This window comes from Littorina saxatilis, linkage group LG10 (assembly GCF_037325665.1).
Source record: "Littorina saxatilis isolate snail1 linkage group LG10, US_GU_Lsax_2.0, whole genome shotgun sequence".
In the NCBI taxonomy this organism is placed as follows: domain Eukaryota; kingdom Metazoa; phylum Mollusca; class Gastropoda; order Littorinimorpha; family Littorinidae; genus Littorina; species Littorina saxatilis.
The window spans coordinates 45,912,836-45,930,221 of NC_090254.1; the positions used below are offsets into that span (position 1 = coordinate 45,912,836).

The 17,386-nt window shown below is 41.8% G+C and overlaps 2 protein-coding genes and 1 long non-coding RNA gene across 4 annotated transcripts in view; 1 reads left to right on the forward strand and 2 right to left on the reverse strand.

The window, feature by feature from the left end:
* The window catches only part of LOC138978952 (receptor-transporting protein 3-like), a 294,059-nt gene that overhangs the window by 161,365 nt on the left and 115,308 nt on the right, over positions 1-17,386 (forward strand). The gene's annotated exons all lie outside the window — the stretch shown is intronic.
* Positions 2,063-6,828, reverse strand: LOC138978948 (uncharacterized). Its single transcript, XR_011459862.1, has 2 exons — positions 6,544-6,828; positions 2,063-6,496 (listed from the first exon to the last, which is right to left on the reverse strand). It is a non-coding gene; the product is annotated as an uncharacterized lncRNA (long non-coding RNA).
* The window catches only part of LOC138978951 (uncharacterized), a 149,513-nt gene continuing 146,064 nt past the window's right edge, over positions 13,938-17,386 (reverse strand). For both annotated transcript variants that reach the window (XR_011459865.1, XR_011459866.1), the window contains one exon: positions 13,938-17,381. The gene's annotated coding sequence lies outside the window, so the exon portion shown is untranslated. The remainder of the gene's footprint in view (positions 17,382-17,386) is intronic.

Here is a 17,386-nt window from a genome sequence, read left to right on the forward strand (position 1 = left end):
AAGTAAATGTACTGCGGTACGTACTCGTCTTCTTGAGTTTTCAATCTCGACGCAGTTTCGTAGGTGTCCCATGTTCGACGAAACTTCTTCCATGCCCCTTCCAGGTTCGGCACGTTGATTTCGAACTTCGTTGGCAACGGAATTCTTGCTGTCACTTGCCTTTCATTTCTTTGCTGCGCTTCTTCTGCCATTCTTTACCACGCTTCTGACACCATGTAACGATAGCATTCGTGTTCTGTGTGTTGTGGGCATTGGTGTTCGTGAGTCCTTGCGTAAAGCACACAAAAGGCACAGCAGGTTCAAGATGACATCAACGCGGGACCACTTACGTTTATCAAATAAACCCGGTCCCAACGGAGAGAAGAAGAAGAAGATGACAGTTAGTTTATTCCGCCATAGATCAGAGAGGCCCGGGTGGCCCATACGCATGCGCGATCATGACCTACATTCATGACGTCATATTCATGCGCGTGTACATAGTCTCGGCCATGTGCTCGCAGGCACAGTAATACATACTCTCGTAACACTAGCTAGCTGGTCCAAACGGGAGCCTCCCATTCGGTACGCAACCCTGTGAAAAAAGCTTCGTGCACCCCGACCGGGAGGGAGCGGACCGACTTGGGCAGATCTCCCATTGGTTGTCACCCACTTTGGCTTCGTGCACCTCAGCCCTGGCTTCCGGTTCCGGACCCTTCTCCCCCCATTGTCTGGTCAATGACTATGTGACAAGTCCTGACACTATCTGTGTGTGTGTGCGTGTTTGTGTGTGTGTGAGTGGCCTACTAGAGTGTCCACTCTCTGGTCATCGCCTCTTGTTGTTGTTGTTGTTGTTGTCCTAACACAGACTGCACTGACCATAGGGCGAGCGGTCAGCTACACGCACTGGGCGCCGGGTCATGAGGGCCGTCACGGTGGTTGGTTCTGGGGGAGAGAGCTGCTCCCCAACTCACTGGAGGACTGCGCGCAGATACGCCTGAGTGACCTGGGCCGCTGGCACGACTACCCCTGTGACCTGTTTGCTTACAAGTACTCCTACATCTGTCAGCTGGGTGAGGGTCTGTTTCTCTGTCAGCTAGGTCAGGGTCTGTTTCTCTGTCAGCTAGGTCAGGGTCTGTTTCTCTGTCAGCTAGGTCAGGGTCTGTTTCTCTGTCAGCTAGGTCAGGGTCTGTTTCTCTGTCAGCTAGGTCAGGGTCTGTTTCTCTGTCAGCTAGGTCAGGGTCTGTTTCTCTGTCAGCTAGGTCAGGGTCTGTTTCTCTGTCAGCTAGGTCAGGGTCTGTTTCTCTGTCAGCTAGGTCAGGGTCTGTTTCTCTGTCAGCTAGGTCAGGGTCTGTTTCTCTGTCAGCTAGGTCAGGGTCTGTTTCTCTGTCAGCTAGGTCAGGGTCTGTTTCTCTGTCAGCTAGGTCAGGGTCTGTTTCTCTGTCAGCTAGGTTAAAGTGTCTGTCGGGTGGCACGGAAGTTAAAGTGTCTGTCGGGTGGCACGGAAGTTAAAGTGTCTGTCGGGTGGCACGGAAGTTAAAGTGTCTGTCGGGTGGCACGGAAGTTAAAGTGTCTGTCGGGTGGCACGGAGGTTAAAGTCTCTGTCGGGTGGCACGGAGGTTAAAGTGTCTGTCGGGTGGCACGGAGGTTAAAGTGTCTGTCGGGTGGCACGGAGGTTAAAGTGTCTGTCGGGTGGCACGGAGGTTAAAGTGTCTGTCGGGTGGCACGGAGGTTAAAGTGTCTGTCGGGTGGCACGGAGGCCTCAACTGGTTTTTCAAGGTATTTCCTGATCTTTACATACAAGTTGGAATCCCACAGAGATGCACATACACACACACACGTTTACAGGTATTCACCCTCACACACAGACGTTTTCAGGTATTCACCCTCACACACACACGTTTACAGGTATTCACCCTCACACACACACGTTTACAGGTATTCACCCTCACACACACACGTTTACAGGTATTCACCCTCACAAACACACACAGGTTTACAGGTATTCACACACACACACACGTTTACAGGTATTCACACTCACACACACACACTTTGAAAAGAAGTGACAATTCAACTCTGCGGGTAAAATTGGATTGGGGTGATTTAATTGATTGTCAGCACATAGTTACACACAGCCAGGTGTAGAGAGCTTTAGACACGCACCATACACGACACAACACCACCCATAATCAACATCAACATCATGGACATCAACATCTACATCAACATCAGCACGTGACTCTTAAAACACAGTTACAAGTCATGACACACACACTGAAGCACATTCACGACACACACACCGACACAAGTAACGACACACACATCTGCACCGTACAGCCAATAGTCGTCATCATCACGACACAGTCACCTCACCACCACAATAAAGTATACTAAACAAAGCACACACAACGACCCTGCCCTTTCCTGTCAAGGTGATGTCAAGGTCAAGTCCTTCAGCCAAGGTCAGTGCTATGACGTAACGACGACAAACAAACACCAAGATAAGTCAACTGGTTGGAAAGTTAAATTATTCTCGCATTGTCTTTCTTTCTTTATTTGGTGTTTAACGTCGTTTTCAACCACGAAGGTTATATCGCGACGGGGTAAGGGGGGAGATGGGATAGAGCCACTTGTCAATTGTTTCTTGTTCACAAAAGCACTAATCAAAAAATTGCTCCAGGGGCTTGCAACGTAGTACAATATATGACCTTACTGGGAGAATGCAAGTTTCCAGTACAAAGGACTTAACATTTCTTACATACTGCTTGACTAAAATCTTTACAAAAATTGACTATATACTATACAAGAAACACTTAACAAGGGTAAAAGGAGAAACAGAATCCGTTAGTCGCCTCTTACGACATGCTGGGGAGCATCCGGTAAATTCTTAATCCTCCCAACCAATAATTATGGGACTCCCCCTAACCCGCGGGGGGTATTCTCGCATTGTCAGCTCCTTAATTAAGTGCAGTCAGATGTCAATGCAGGTATTTGGTATTAAGTGCAGTCAGATGTCAATGCAGGTATTTGGTATTAACTGCAGTCAGATGTCAATGCAGGTATTTGGTATTAAGTGCAGTCAGATGTCAATGCAGGTATTTGGTATTAACTGCAGTCAGATGTCAATGCAGGGTATGTGGTATTAACTGTAGTCAGATGTCATTGCAGGTACTTGGTATTAACTGCAGTCAGATGTCATTGCAGGTATTTGGTATTAAGTGCAGTCAGATGTCATTGCAGGTATTTGGTATTAAGTGCAGTCAGATGTCAATGCAGGTATTTGGTATTAAGTGCAGTCAGATGTCATTGCAGGTATTTGGTATTAAGTGCAGTCAGATGTCAATGCAGGTATTTGGTATTAACTGCAGTCAGATGTCATTGCAGGTACTTGGTATTAACTGTAGTCAGATGTCAATGCAGGTATTTGGTATTAACTGCAGTCAGATGTCAATGCAGGTATTTGGTATTAAGTGCAGTCAGATGTCATTGCAGGTATTTGGTATTAAGTGCAGTCAGATGTCATTGCAGGTATTTGGTATTAAGTGCAGTCAGATGTCAATGCAGGTATTTGGTATTAAGTGCAGTCAGATGTCATTGCAGGTATTTGGTATTAAGTGCAGTCAGATGTCAATGCAGGTATTTGGTATTACCGTAAACTACCTTGTATACGCCCAGTATCCAGTAAACGCCCACCCCCTACTTTGGGCCAAAAGCTGTGCATAGGGCATACTACCTAGTAAACGCCCATCCCCCACTTCTTGATTAATGATGTCACGAAATTTAGTTTTGGAACATTTGTTTTTAGTGTTTTTAAACTTCCGCATGCGGTACAGAGTCTGCACAAAGAGGACTCTGGGATACAAGTTACCCATACTGTTTGTGTGTGCTTGGGTGCATATATCTATATATATATATACGACTTGTGTCTGTCTGTCTGTCTGTCTGTCTGTGTGTGTGTGTGTGTGTGTGTGTGTGTGTGTGTGTGTGTGTGTGTGTGTGTGTGTGCAGTGTGTGTGTGTGTGTGTATGTGTGTGTGTGTGTGTGTGTGTGAGTTCACTGTACTAAATGAAGTGCCAGGCATCGTGGCTGTGCTCAAAGACCCATGCACCAAAGTCCAGTTGCTAGAACAGCAGTAACCAAGGTCGTCGCCATGGTTATCATGGGCCGGCCGTCATCAACCTTCACACTCTAACCTTGAAAGCCGACCCTGACCTTGACATCGTAATGCAGGAATCGCAGCGTTCAAAAATCTTTGGTCTTGGATTTCAACAAGGAAGAATCGACATAACAATATTCAAAGTAAAGCATACACAGAATCAAGTAGATCACCACAATAATCATTTTTGACAAGTATATATATATATATATATAAGTTTATGTATATGGCAATTTGCAAACAAAAACCACACAGAATAGAAGCAAACTGCTCTAGTCTAAATAAAAAAGTAAAGCATGATTGAAGCGTACAGTTGTGCTGTGACGATCGAGTCAGCTAATCCATGTGCAAAAACTCAAACAAAGCATGGAGTCATTTCCACTAGCAACAGGTAAATAAAGACGTCAGGTAAATGTTGAAAAAGGTTCAATCAAGACTAGTATAGCACCGCCCAGCTCACGTCACAGCTGATCTGCACCACAGGGGGAGCAACCCTCATCATTCTTTCTAGGGGGAGCAACCCTCATCATTCTCTCTGTAAAGCCAGGTGTGTCAAAAGACAGACACACCGCGTCAAAGCCCACGCACAAACACATGCTTTCCTAGCACTAGTAAAATCAATCACAATATTACACAAATCAAAATATTCTATGCACCCATTTTGTGAATATTATCAACAATTTCTGAATATGCACACCCAAATATCGTTGTCCATAAAAATGTTGAAAGTTAACTTGCGGACATTACAGTATAAAGGCATTCTATCAGACATTTCTTTCTTTATTTGCTGTTTAACGTCGTTTTCAACCACGAAGGTTATATCGCGACGGGTCTATCAGACATGCAATAAAACGATCATCCTGACAGCAAGTGAGGCCATGGCAACCAAACAGGCCTAAATCTCGGCAAAACATGGAGTCCGACAATACTCTACATTCTGTTTAGCTTACAACAACAATAACAACAACAACAACCAAACACAAAGCAAATTATGAAAATTCCATGAAATAAAATGAATCACTCTTTAACTGGAACAAAAAGTCATTGGTATGAACAAACAGTCTTATAACCGATATAACATTTCTTTCCAAACACGCTAAACTGCCTCTCGGTGCAGTCAACATTGAAACAAGAGAATACTGAACTGTCTTTTAAAGTTTGGTCACCATTTTACTGTGGCTGTCAGAAGTACATGGGACCCCCAGGGGACCCCGCCTTTGAAGGCCTCCCAATTTAAGACTACTTTCTTTCTAAGACGTTTTCTCAGAGCTTCGCTTCGTAACCTGTAAATGTACCCCCGTTTTTTAAGACCGTGTTTTCTCAGAGCTCCGGAGTCTTAACAGGGGGTTCCACTGTACTCATTTCAACCAGGATTTGGCATGGCCACAATCTGGCCACAATCTGGCCACATTGTCCAAACGACGTGTGTGTAAAACGGAGAGACCAGTGCTGCACCTTGCATCCACAGTGTGGGACAGGGTTCAGTCAGTAGTCTAGCTGCACCTTGCATCCACAGTGTGGGACAGGGTTCAGTCAGTAGTCTAGCTGCACACTGCTACTAGCTCCTATTAAACACAACTGTCCGTCTTATCTCGGATATCAATAATAATAAGTCACATTTCTATGGCGCAAAAAAGTAGTGTGTAACTGTTTCAACAAAAAAAGAAGTGCAACACTGTTGACTATACTACAAATACACAGCAGCTTGCTTACAAGTAAGACGAGCTTTGTGAGTCCACCAGTATTTCACTGAACATCCACACAGCACACAAAGCCTAATGCAAACATCTGTTTTACACAAAGCCTAATGCAGACATCTGTTTTACACAAAGCCTAATGCAAACATCTCTTTCACACAAAGCCTAATGCAAACATCTGTTTTACACAAAACCTAATGCAGACATCTGTTTTACACAAAGCCTAATGCAGACATCTGTTTCACACAAAGCCTAATGCAGACATCTGTTTCACACAAAGCCTAATGCAGACATCTCTTTCACACAAAGCCTAATGCAGACATCTGTTTCACTTGTATCAACACGGCTCGACCCCACAAGACTCTGTACCAATGACACTCAACAATAGATTTCTGCACCATCATCAAAACAACAATAACAAGAAAAATGCTGATTTTTGGTAATAAATTACATCAATTCAATTCATGACAAGTTTACATTCAACACTATGACCCCAAAAGCCTCGCTGAAAACCATAGCAACCATACAACAAGCAGAAGAACCAGTTTGGGTGAAATACGATAAATCTGTCCCACACATGACACAGGTTCCGTCATAGCCATTCACAAAACAAGATCACAACCTTTTTGTTGACAACACATGATGATGATTGAAGAGATTAAAGCTTAATTCACACCAGACAACACATGATGATGATTGAAGAGGTTAAACCTTAATTCACACCAGACAACACATGATGATTGAAGAGGTTAAACCTTAATTCACACCAGACAACACATGATGATGATTGAAGAGATTAAACCTTAATTTACACGAGACAGCGCAACTGGTAAAGACAAGGCGTGACAAGCCGGTAAACAATCATTTGATGTCCGCATGATCGAGACACAATAGCATCCATGGTAAATATTACATGGCCACATAACAAAGATAAGACAAAATCCATGCTAAAAATTAAATGGCCACATGACAAAGATAAAACAAAATCCATGCTAAAACAAAATCCATGCTAAAAATTAAATGGCCACATAACAAAGATAAGACAAAATCCATGCTAAAAATTAAATGGCCACATAACAAAGATAAGACAAAATCCATGCTAAAAATTAAATGGCCACATGACAAAGATAAAACAAAATCCATGCTAAAAATTAAATGGCCACATGACAAAGATAAAACAAAATCCATGCTAAAAATTAAATGGCCACATGACAAAGATAAGACAAAACCCATGCTAATAAAAATGCGCAGAACGCAAGACAAAGTCAGACTGACGTCCCGACCTAGCCAGCTGACAACACACATACATTATCTCCCTTCCACAGGGGGTGGGGGGTTCCCGACCTAGCCAGCTGACAACACACATACATTATCACGTCCCGACCTAGCCAGCTGACAACACACATACATTATCTCCCTTCCACAGGGGGTGGGGGGTTCCCGACCTAGCCAGCTGACAACACACATACATTATCTCCCTTCCACAGGGGGTGGGGGGTTCCCGACCTAGCCAGCTGACAACACACATACATTATCTCCCTTCCACAGGGGGTGGGGGGTTCCCGACCTAGCCAGCTGACAACACACATACATTATCTCCCTTCCACAGGGGGTGGGGGGTTCCCAGATATGGCAGCTGGCCTGAAATCATCTTGTACACAGCAACCAGTGTAGCTGACGAGACAACTCCTTCGTAGTCCATCCAAGCCTCCTTGCTTCAAGACAAGACAAGACAAGACAAGACAAGACAACATAACATAAGATACGAAAAGGGTAAAGCAAGATAAGATCAGATAACTTTAACACATTACTGTGTATGTTCAGGTAAAACAAGATAAGATCAGATAACTTTAACACATTACTGTGTATGTTCAGGTACACATGAAGACTAGAAATCTATCTATCGCCATAGCAACAAAGATTGTAAAGCACCTTTATGAGGAATACACTCTCTGATGATATACATATAATCATATATACTGTATATATACAACAACAAATAAACCAACAACAACAAATAAAACAATTCCCTCACAGCCGTCTAGGATGTTTAGTGACTTGTAACTGTGTCTGGGATGTTTAGTGACTTGTAACTGTGTCAAGGATAACTGTGTCCAGGATGTTTAGTGACTTGTAACTGTGTCTAGGATGTTTAGTGACTTGTAACTGTGTCCAGGATGTTTAGTGACTTGTAACTGTGTCTGGGATGTTTAGTGACTTGTAACTGTGTCTAGGATGTTTAGTGACTTGTAACTGTGTCAAGGATGTTTAGTGACTTGTAACTGTGTCTAGGATGTTTAGTGACTTGTAACTGTGTCTAGGATGTTTAGTGACTTGTAACTGTGTCCAGGATGTTTAGTGACTTGTAACTGTGTCCAGGATGTTTAGTGACTTGTAACTGTGTCTAGGATGTTTAGTGACTTGTAACTGTGTCAAGGATAACTGTGTCCAGGATGTTTAGTGACTTGTAACTGTGTCTAGGATGTTTAGTGACTTGTAACTGTGTCAAGGATAACTGTGTCCAGGATGTTTAGTGACTTGTAACTGTGTCCAGGATGTTTAGTGACTTGTAACTGTGTCAAGGATAACTGTGTCCAGGATGTTTAGTGACTTGTAACTGTGTCTAGGATGTTTAGTGACTTGTAACTGTGTCCAGGATGTTTAGTGACTTGTAACTGTGTCCAGGATGTTTAGTGACTTGTAACTGTGTCCAGGATGTTTAGTGACTTGTAACTGTGTCTAGGATGTTTATTGACTTGTAACTGTGTCTAGGATGTTTAGTGACTTGTAACTGTGTCTAGGATGTTTAGTGACTTGTAACTGTGTCCAGGATGTTTAGTGTCCAGGATGTTTAGTGACTTGTAACTGTGTCCAGGATGTTTAGTGACTTGTAACTGTGTCTAGGATGTTTAGTGACTTGTAACCGTGTCCAGGATGTTTAGTGACTTGTAACTGTGTCTAGGATGTTTAGTGACTTGTAACTGTGTCTAGGATGTTTAGTGACTTGTAACTGTGTCTAGGATGTTTAGTGACTTGTAACTGTGTCCAGGATGTTTAGTGACTTGTAACTGTGTCCAGGATATTCATTGACTTGTAACTGTGTCTAGGATGTTTAGTGACTTGTAACTGTGTCTAGGATGTTTAGTGACTTGTAACTGTGTCTAGGATGTTTAGTGACTTGTAACTGTGTCTAGGATGTTTAGTGACTTGTAACTGTGTCCAGGATGTTTAGTGACTTGTAACTGTGTCTAGGATGTTTAGTGACTTGTAACTGTGTCTAGGATGTTTAGTGACTTGTAACTGTGTCTAGGATGTTTAGTGACTTGTTGTGTCTAGGATGGATAAAAGAGTAAGTGGCAAAGTGCAAGTTATGTCTGTTTTTATGATATATCAACAAATACAATTTAAGTTAATTTAGGACTTATCCCATGATTGACGGATAAAATGTTTAACGTGGGATTTTACAAATAATCAAGGAATAAAATGCAAGTTAACGTAGAATTCTACACCTGATTGACAGATAAATGTAAATTAAGGTGGGATTTCACAATTAAATAATAGATGTAAGTTAAGGTTGGATTTCCCCAACGATTAACAGATAAAATGTAAGTTAAGGTAGGATTTCCCCACGATTGACAAATAAAATTTAAGTTAAGGTTGGATTTCCCCAACGATTGACAAATAAAATGTAAGTTAAGGTAGGATTTCCCCACGATTGACAAATAAAATGTAAGCTAAGGTTGGATTTCTCCACGATTGACAAATAAAATGTAAGTTAAGGTAGGATTTCCCCACGATTGACAAATAAAATTTAAGTTAAGGTTGGATTTCCCCACGATTGACAGATACAATGTAAGTTAAGGTTGGAATTTCCCTCGATTGACAGATAAAATGTAAGTTAAGGTTGGATTTCCCCACGATTGACAGATAAAATGTAAGTTAAGGTTGGAATTTCCCCACGATTGACAGATAAAATGTAAGTCAAGGTTGGATTTCCCCATGATTGACAGATAAAATGTAAGTCAAGGTTGGATTTCCCCACGATTGACAGATAAAATGTTGTTAAGGTATGATTTTTCATAAGCCACAGTTGTTTGAATGGAGCAAAACAGATGTGCCTTGAAGGTGGTAAAATATGGTACACCCCAGTGGCCAGTAGTAGGGTCCAGAGGTGACACACAGCCACAGCGGAGAGGGACAGAGAGAGAAACTGAGTTTAACACTGTCAATTCAAATATAATTGAATAAAGTGTGGCCCAACTAACAGGACACCAGTTCTTCACACACAGACTTGGAAGACACGCACTGCGGAGTGACACCAAAACGGCACTACACTACACACGCATACTTTTCTTCACCACTAATAACTTGGCGCTGCGTACAGCACAGCAAAAACCACACCAGAACAATTGAAGAGCGACGACCTCAATAAAAAGTTCAGGTGAGAAACACGATCCCCAAATTTCGTTTTTCTGCACTTCTTTGTTGCCATGACGATTATTTCACGGGGGCAGCAGTGCCCTCAAACAGCAGACCATACACGCGGTTACCACGGTTACCCACAATACCATGTCAGAGGAGCAAAAGAAAATAAATCACTTCTGATATTAAAATACAAGAATGGACATTTATTGGATCGAACATTCAATTTATTGGAACATTCAATTTATTGGAACATTCAATTTATTTAATTTTGGAACGTTAGCGGTCTAGCTGCATGTTTTTTGTTTTTTTTTCTCTTATCAAAAAATGTACGGGAAAGTCTAATGTTTAGCATTTTGTTTCATGAAAATCATGACCCACTAGACAGCACTTTTATCAAGACTGTTGCAACATGTGTTTGTATAAAGGAATCACACGACTGTCGCAACAAAATGTGTTTGTGTAAAGGAATCACACTACTGCACACCTACTCTCCTTACCCCAAGAAAAACCCAGACGAAGGTCAAACCAGAAGCGAATGTGAAAGGTCACGACTAAAATTCAACTGTTAACCCTTCCCAAAGTCTTACATCTATCTCAACTGTTCCCTATGCTCAGTTATGTCCCTTGCTTCAACGGCTTCCTTTCTACAGACATAGAAATGATAGAGAATGGTCAAAAAAGAAGAAATACGGTTTGCCAATTCTACAATCAGTCACAATGTAGAAGATTTGATCAGATGTAAGAGATCAAGGGAAATTGCTTTATAATGTATACATGAGTGTTGCTATTACAGCTTTGAAAACAAACTGTCAATTTTCCACATCTAGCGTGAACACCCAGAGCGGTTGACAAGGAGGAGCTATTGCTCCAACAGATTCTCACGGCTCTTACACAGGACAGTGTCTGTGGCTATTGTAGTGCAAGGTCAAGGTCACAGAAAACAGAAATGCTGTTGAGTTCTCTCTAGTCAATTATGTCCCTCGATTCAATGGCTTCCCTTCAAACCCGAGTTTCTGTAACGATTGTAGTGCAAGGTCAAGGTCACAATAAACAGAAATGCTGTTGAGTAATAAAGCAGAGAGCAGCAGTACATGCAGGTGTTGAAAACCCCAAGAAAGTCGTCATAGCAACGTGAAGAAAGTCGCTGTAGCGCCACATAAATACTTTGTTAAGCGCGCACAACACTATGGTTACAACACATCTGTCACACTGATACTTTGGTAAGGGCACAACACTATGGTTCCAACACATCTACCAACAGGGAGGAAGGTAACAGGTCTTTGGTTTCTGGCTTCAGCAAAATGTAAAATAACTTTGAGGCTTGTGAAAAGTGAGTAGTACGCAACATGAAATCTTGTCAATAACGTAGTATTCTACACTCTTGTGAAAAGTGAGTAGTACGCAACATGAAATCTTGTCAATAACGTAGTATTCTACACTCTTGTGAAAAGTGAGTAGTACAACATGAAATCTTGTCAATAACGTAGTATTCTACACTCTGAGGCAGTGCTCTACAAGTCAGTAATGCCATGGTTACAGCTTTCAGTCTGCTGAATGAGGAGGAGAGGGAAGTGGGGAGAGAGGGGAGGGGGAGAGAGGGGAGGGGGAGAGAGGGGAGTTGCAGCTCAAACCACCATAGCTTTAAGAAGGAGTCCACTGTCAATGTTAGCCAGATAGGCTCGACCAAACGAATGGTTTACTGCGTAGCCAGAGAGGCTCGACCAAACGAATGGTTTACTGCGTAGCCAGAGAGGCTCGACCAAACGAATGGTTTACTGCGTAGCCAGAGAGGCTCATGGGAAAGAGAGGATGAATTGGGGGTGGGGGTGGGGGTTTGAAAAGGGAAGTCGTTTACAGCTGAAGACAATTTAGCAAGTCTACGTAATTGTTAATACCGCATTTGGCTTTCTTTGATTTCCGGCTGATTGAATACTGTTGAGGGTTGTACGAACGTACGTTTCACATCACATCACAAATCACATCACATCACATCACATCACAATCAACACTCACTCTTGTACCCAACAATAAATTCAGCGCCTGGTTCGACCAATATGTACACACGCTTCTTCATAACATGGCTCAATCATTTCAATTGCCTAGATCAAAACTATGACGCTCTACATAATTTACAAACCCACAGGAATGAAAAATATAAATCTGTTTCCTCTCTAATGCTGTTGGAACAGTCCACCGAGACAAGAACTGAAGGTCAAAAGGTCAATGGCTGACTGGTGCAAAGGTCAGTACCAAGCTATGCCGACAGTAACAACTTTTATCAACTGAGGTAACAGTCAGTTCACATCACCTCCTGCTACCTCCCCCCCCCCCCCTCTCTTCACCCACACATAAAAACAGAACCAGTCACACACAGAACATCAAACACATACCAACGTTAGAATGGCCACTGTATGAACATTGTACAGACGGTAAAAAGTGCTGTAGTAAAAATCTTTGGATTGTTGACAAAAAGCGTAAAAAGATTGCTGAACAATACACAACAGCCATAAATATAACCACCTCATATACACACCACTGATTGTCTACACGTACCGAGTCACCAACAACTGGAAGTCAAATGAAATCACATCAATATTGATGAATGCAATACCAAATATATATATACACAATATTGTCACTCTGATCCACAATGACAGCCATACACTTCACCAGTGACGTGGCCCACACACACAATATAGCATTATATCATATCATTATATCATGACGTGGCCCACACACACAATATAGCATTATATCATATCATTATATCCATCAGGTGCTGTAGCTAGGGGCGCTGTCACAGTGACAAGGGGGGGGGGGGGGGGGGGGGGGGGGGGGCATGGCAGTGCACAGTTCTCCGACAATAGTCACAACAACATTCCACAGTTACAGCCCTACTTCAGTCACCAGTACACACATGTACTGCAGTCACCAGTACACACATGTACTGCAGTCACCAGTACACATATACTGCAGTCACCAGTACACATGTACTGCAGTCACCAGTACACACTGCACTTTGCACTACATGCGCACAACACTGTGCACCCTTACCAAGGAAAAGAGTGAGGTGTGCTGATACTGAACAATCCAAGAAATGCTGTTGAATGGTTTAAGCAGTGTGATATAGTTGTGCGTTTCCATGCACTTTCCACGTCAAGTCTTCCCGACTCGATAACTCTCCATCACTGTATAGCAGTTGCCATCTGTAGATCTGTTGATAGATCTGTTGATAGATCTGTTGATAGATCTGTTGATAGATCTGTTGATAGATCTGTTGATAGCTTTACCACCAGCCTGAACATTTCTGTTTAGTTTGGTTTTACCACAAGACCTGAAGATGCAACATATCTGAACAGTGAAAAAGGAATTGGGAAGAAGTCTGCTACGCTTTCTGTTAACAAGACATAGATAAAGCTGCTGACAAAAATCACTATTTTCAAAAATGTCAAAAAATCCATTAAAAAAAAGAAAGACATATCATTATCAATATTGTTGATAACAGTTTTAAAGCTTTTGACGTAGAGGTAATACAAACAGCCCTCATGAACAGTGCGAGTTGAAAGGTCGTATGATAGTTACGGCCACACGGGCTACAGGTAGAACGTCAGCCAGCCTTGTTGATCTCACATAAACTCCAACCCCCCCCCCCCCCCCCCCCCCCCCCCCCCCCCCCCCCACCAAGGTACTGCTGGTCCAACTTTAGGCCCCATTTACACTCAGGGAGTAAGATTGTGGTATTTTTGACTCAGAAATTTTCTTCATCCCAACATGTCTCCTTTCTCATTCAAGGGACATACCACTCTAAGCTTTTTCAAATAATTAGAATTTTGGGGTAAAAACTAAAATCGATCAAATTGTATTGCAAATCTTCTTCACTTAGGAAGACTTGGCATGCGTTTCTCCCTCTAGATAACAGTACCTCTTGAAATGGGCAGGATGGCACTCAGTCTTGAGTTTATTCTGGCAAAAGCCCCACTGACGTCCTACCCAAAGCCTGTGTTATAGCCGCTGTGTTAGTCACAGTGACAGGTCCAGTGCTAGCTCATCTTAGCACCACACACTAACAACAATCTTCACTGTGGCCAATAAAAGGCAAATTTCACATGACAATTACTTTGGCTTTACTGGAAAAAGTCAAGTCAAAACAAAATGGAAAGGGATTGAAAGTGCACTGAAGAAAAAAATGGAACACACATACACACACACATTGGCATGACAAAGTAGCACCAACTAAACAGAACAAACACTAGACCACTCCTACCCCCCTTAACTCTCACCAGTTCACGCTATTTCATGCTGAAAACAATGAAATAAGGGTATATGGCCAAAACACCAGACCTCCTACCCCCCTTAACTCTCACCAGTTCACGCTATTTCATGCTGAAAACAATGAAATAAGGGTATATGGCCAAAACATCGAAAGTTGTGTGCTCATTTCTTCAGGTAATTATCACATCTTGTATATCAAATTGAAGCTCTTGAAATGTTCTTGCTAACAGTAACAAGGAATTAAAGAAAAAACCAGACTGGAAAGAAGTTTTGGTGGATGAAAGCTAACCGTTTTGCTTAATCTCATGCCAAACCCAGCACACACATAACAATCGTCATCAATAACTTTTTTTCCAGTTTCAGTTTTGTAATAATCTGTTCATATTATTTTGATAATTTTTGAATTTTTCACATAATATCCAAATCTCATTTTGTTTCCTGATAAAAATGATTCATCCAGCTGATCTGAAATAAACATACCAATACGACAAAAAGTAGGACTTCTGAGCTCAAAGTGTTATAGTTTAGTTTGAAAAATCTCTAAATGCACCTAATTACAACACAAAAAACCAACTTCCGTGATAGAACATGCTGTACTGTTCTTGCAACTAAAGTAAAAAAGGGAGTCAGGTGTGCCGATCCCATTTTTGTGTGCATTTTAGTATCTGAAACTCTCCTTTAGCGAATTTGATTTTTGGGGTGCCTTTGGTCACTGGTCCACTGATTTAACGCTACATCATGACAAATACACCTGTTTGTTGCATACGGTAGGGAAATCAAATGCCTTTCTAACGCTATATCTTATTTTAGTGCAAACAGCCTCATCGCACAGATCTACACCCACACGCATGTTGTTATTTTCAGTAATGAACATTACTATAACAATGATCTGCTAATTACGATGTTGGTGTCAAGCCAGTACAAGTGTGAACTTTTTCCAGTTGAGGGAACACATGCACTCACCACAAGACTGAAGTCCAGACCTGGGAACCCCTGTTTTGCACTTGTAGCATTCTCAAAGAAACTTGGCGTATTCAGACCTGTTTACCCTAAACCCGAGGCAAGAGTACTTTCTCAAAAAGTTGAGTATTTTTCAAAAAGTTGGTGTACTTTGCAAGCAAAGCCATATGGGCTAGGGAAAATGTACGCGTGGGTGAAAACGTGTTTGTGTAAGAATAGCATGTCTTGTGAACACCTTCAGAATTTAACTCCTTCCAATACAACAGGGAAAAAACAATTTTATTTACTTGTCAGTTTATAGCATTATAACCAGTGTCTTCCAAACAGATTGATAATGAAAAGATGAAGTTCGTGAAATAACATCTGCGGTTGACAGTGGCAAGTTCATTTTTACAATCATCTCAGAAAACATTTCTTCAGCACGGACTACAGCCTTTTCTTCTGGCAGGATTTGCTTTGCGGGAATGAACTTCATAATTCCTTGGCAGCTTTCAGCGGATTTCTTTGCAGCAAGTTTGTCCAGGTGAGTTTTGGAACTGCAGTGTCGTTCGATGTCATATTTCCCAGCATGGGCAACGGAGAAATCTGATTTACAATACTTGCAGTGTGCATGACTTTTTCCCATAGTAGACTCCACAATTCCTGGCTCTTTATTTCTCCAAGAAAATCTGCTGCTTCTGCTGTTTAGATTTGGTACAGTCATCCGAAACTGGCACATTTTAATTCCGCTTCATTTTGCCACGATTGTCCAGACGATCGCACGTGCCAACAACTGAACAAGGTTTCCACAGCTGAAGACTCGCTGTCATGGTTATCTCCCTTCGACCGAAACCGGTATCGGTTGTACCATCCCGTAATCAGCACACCAACACCGGAAAACGTATTCTAGACTTTTTCTTTGGCGTATTTTGAGCGTGTGTCGCGTATTTGCGTACCGATAATAATTTGGCGTACAAAATACGCCCAAATCGTACTGGTAAACAGGTCTGCGTATTTTCAGAACAAGAAGGGCAAAGCCCAGACTCACATGCTTGACCTTGACCTTTACATGACCTTGACCCAAATAACTAAACCTAGCAATGACATCATACACTAAGAACTGCTTTACACATTTTTCCTACCAGCAAGCAAAGTATTGATCTTTTTAAAAATCTGTCAACCCGCAACGGTAATTTAATCAATAAACTGTTAGTGTTGTTATTTTGAGTGCATAAAAGGGTTTGTCCTTGGAATAAAGTAAATGGGAATTTCCGTGGCGAGTCATCGGAAGATATCTTTGATGATTAAGGGAGTGAACTGGTAAGAGTTAAGCACAAAATAAATAAGCCAACTTTGAAAGTAAGTTTCATAAAACTTGGATTTCTCTGGATCCCATAAGCTGTTTCCTGGGCAACCCCTGATCCCTCTTATCAGACACCAAACATGGTGGGGGGAGAGGGGGGGGGGGGGGGGAAGGGAGAAGGAAGGAACTGTACAAACTGCGCTAAAACAAAGGGTGCCATGCAAATTGCAATACAACAGTGGATTTCTAATCATCAAAACAATATTAATTTAACCAAAGACTGGCAGTTGATAGAAAATAAAGATATTCTTTACAGTGGATTTGTAATTGTCAAAATAATATTTATAATTTAATCAACGATCCGCAGTTGATAGAAAATAAAGATATTCTTTACAGTGGATTTCTAATTGTCAAAATAATATTTATAATTTAATCAACGATCCGCAGTTGATAGAAAATAAAGATATTCTTTACAGTGGATTTCAACTTGTCTAAAGCAATTTATCGTAGAAGATGACAGTCATTGTTTCGTGGCACAGCCCAGCGACAGGAAGGGAAGTCTGGTCATTGCACCGTGAAGAACACCCACCTGGATGGGGAAGCAAAACACCTGAA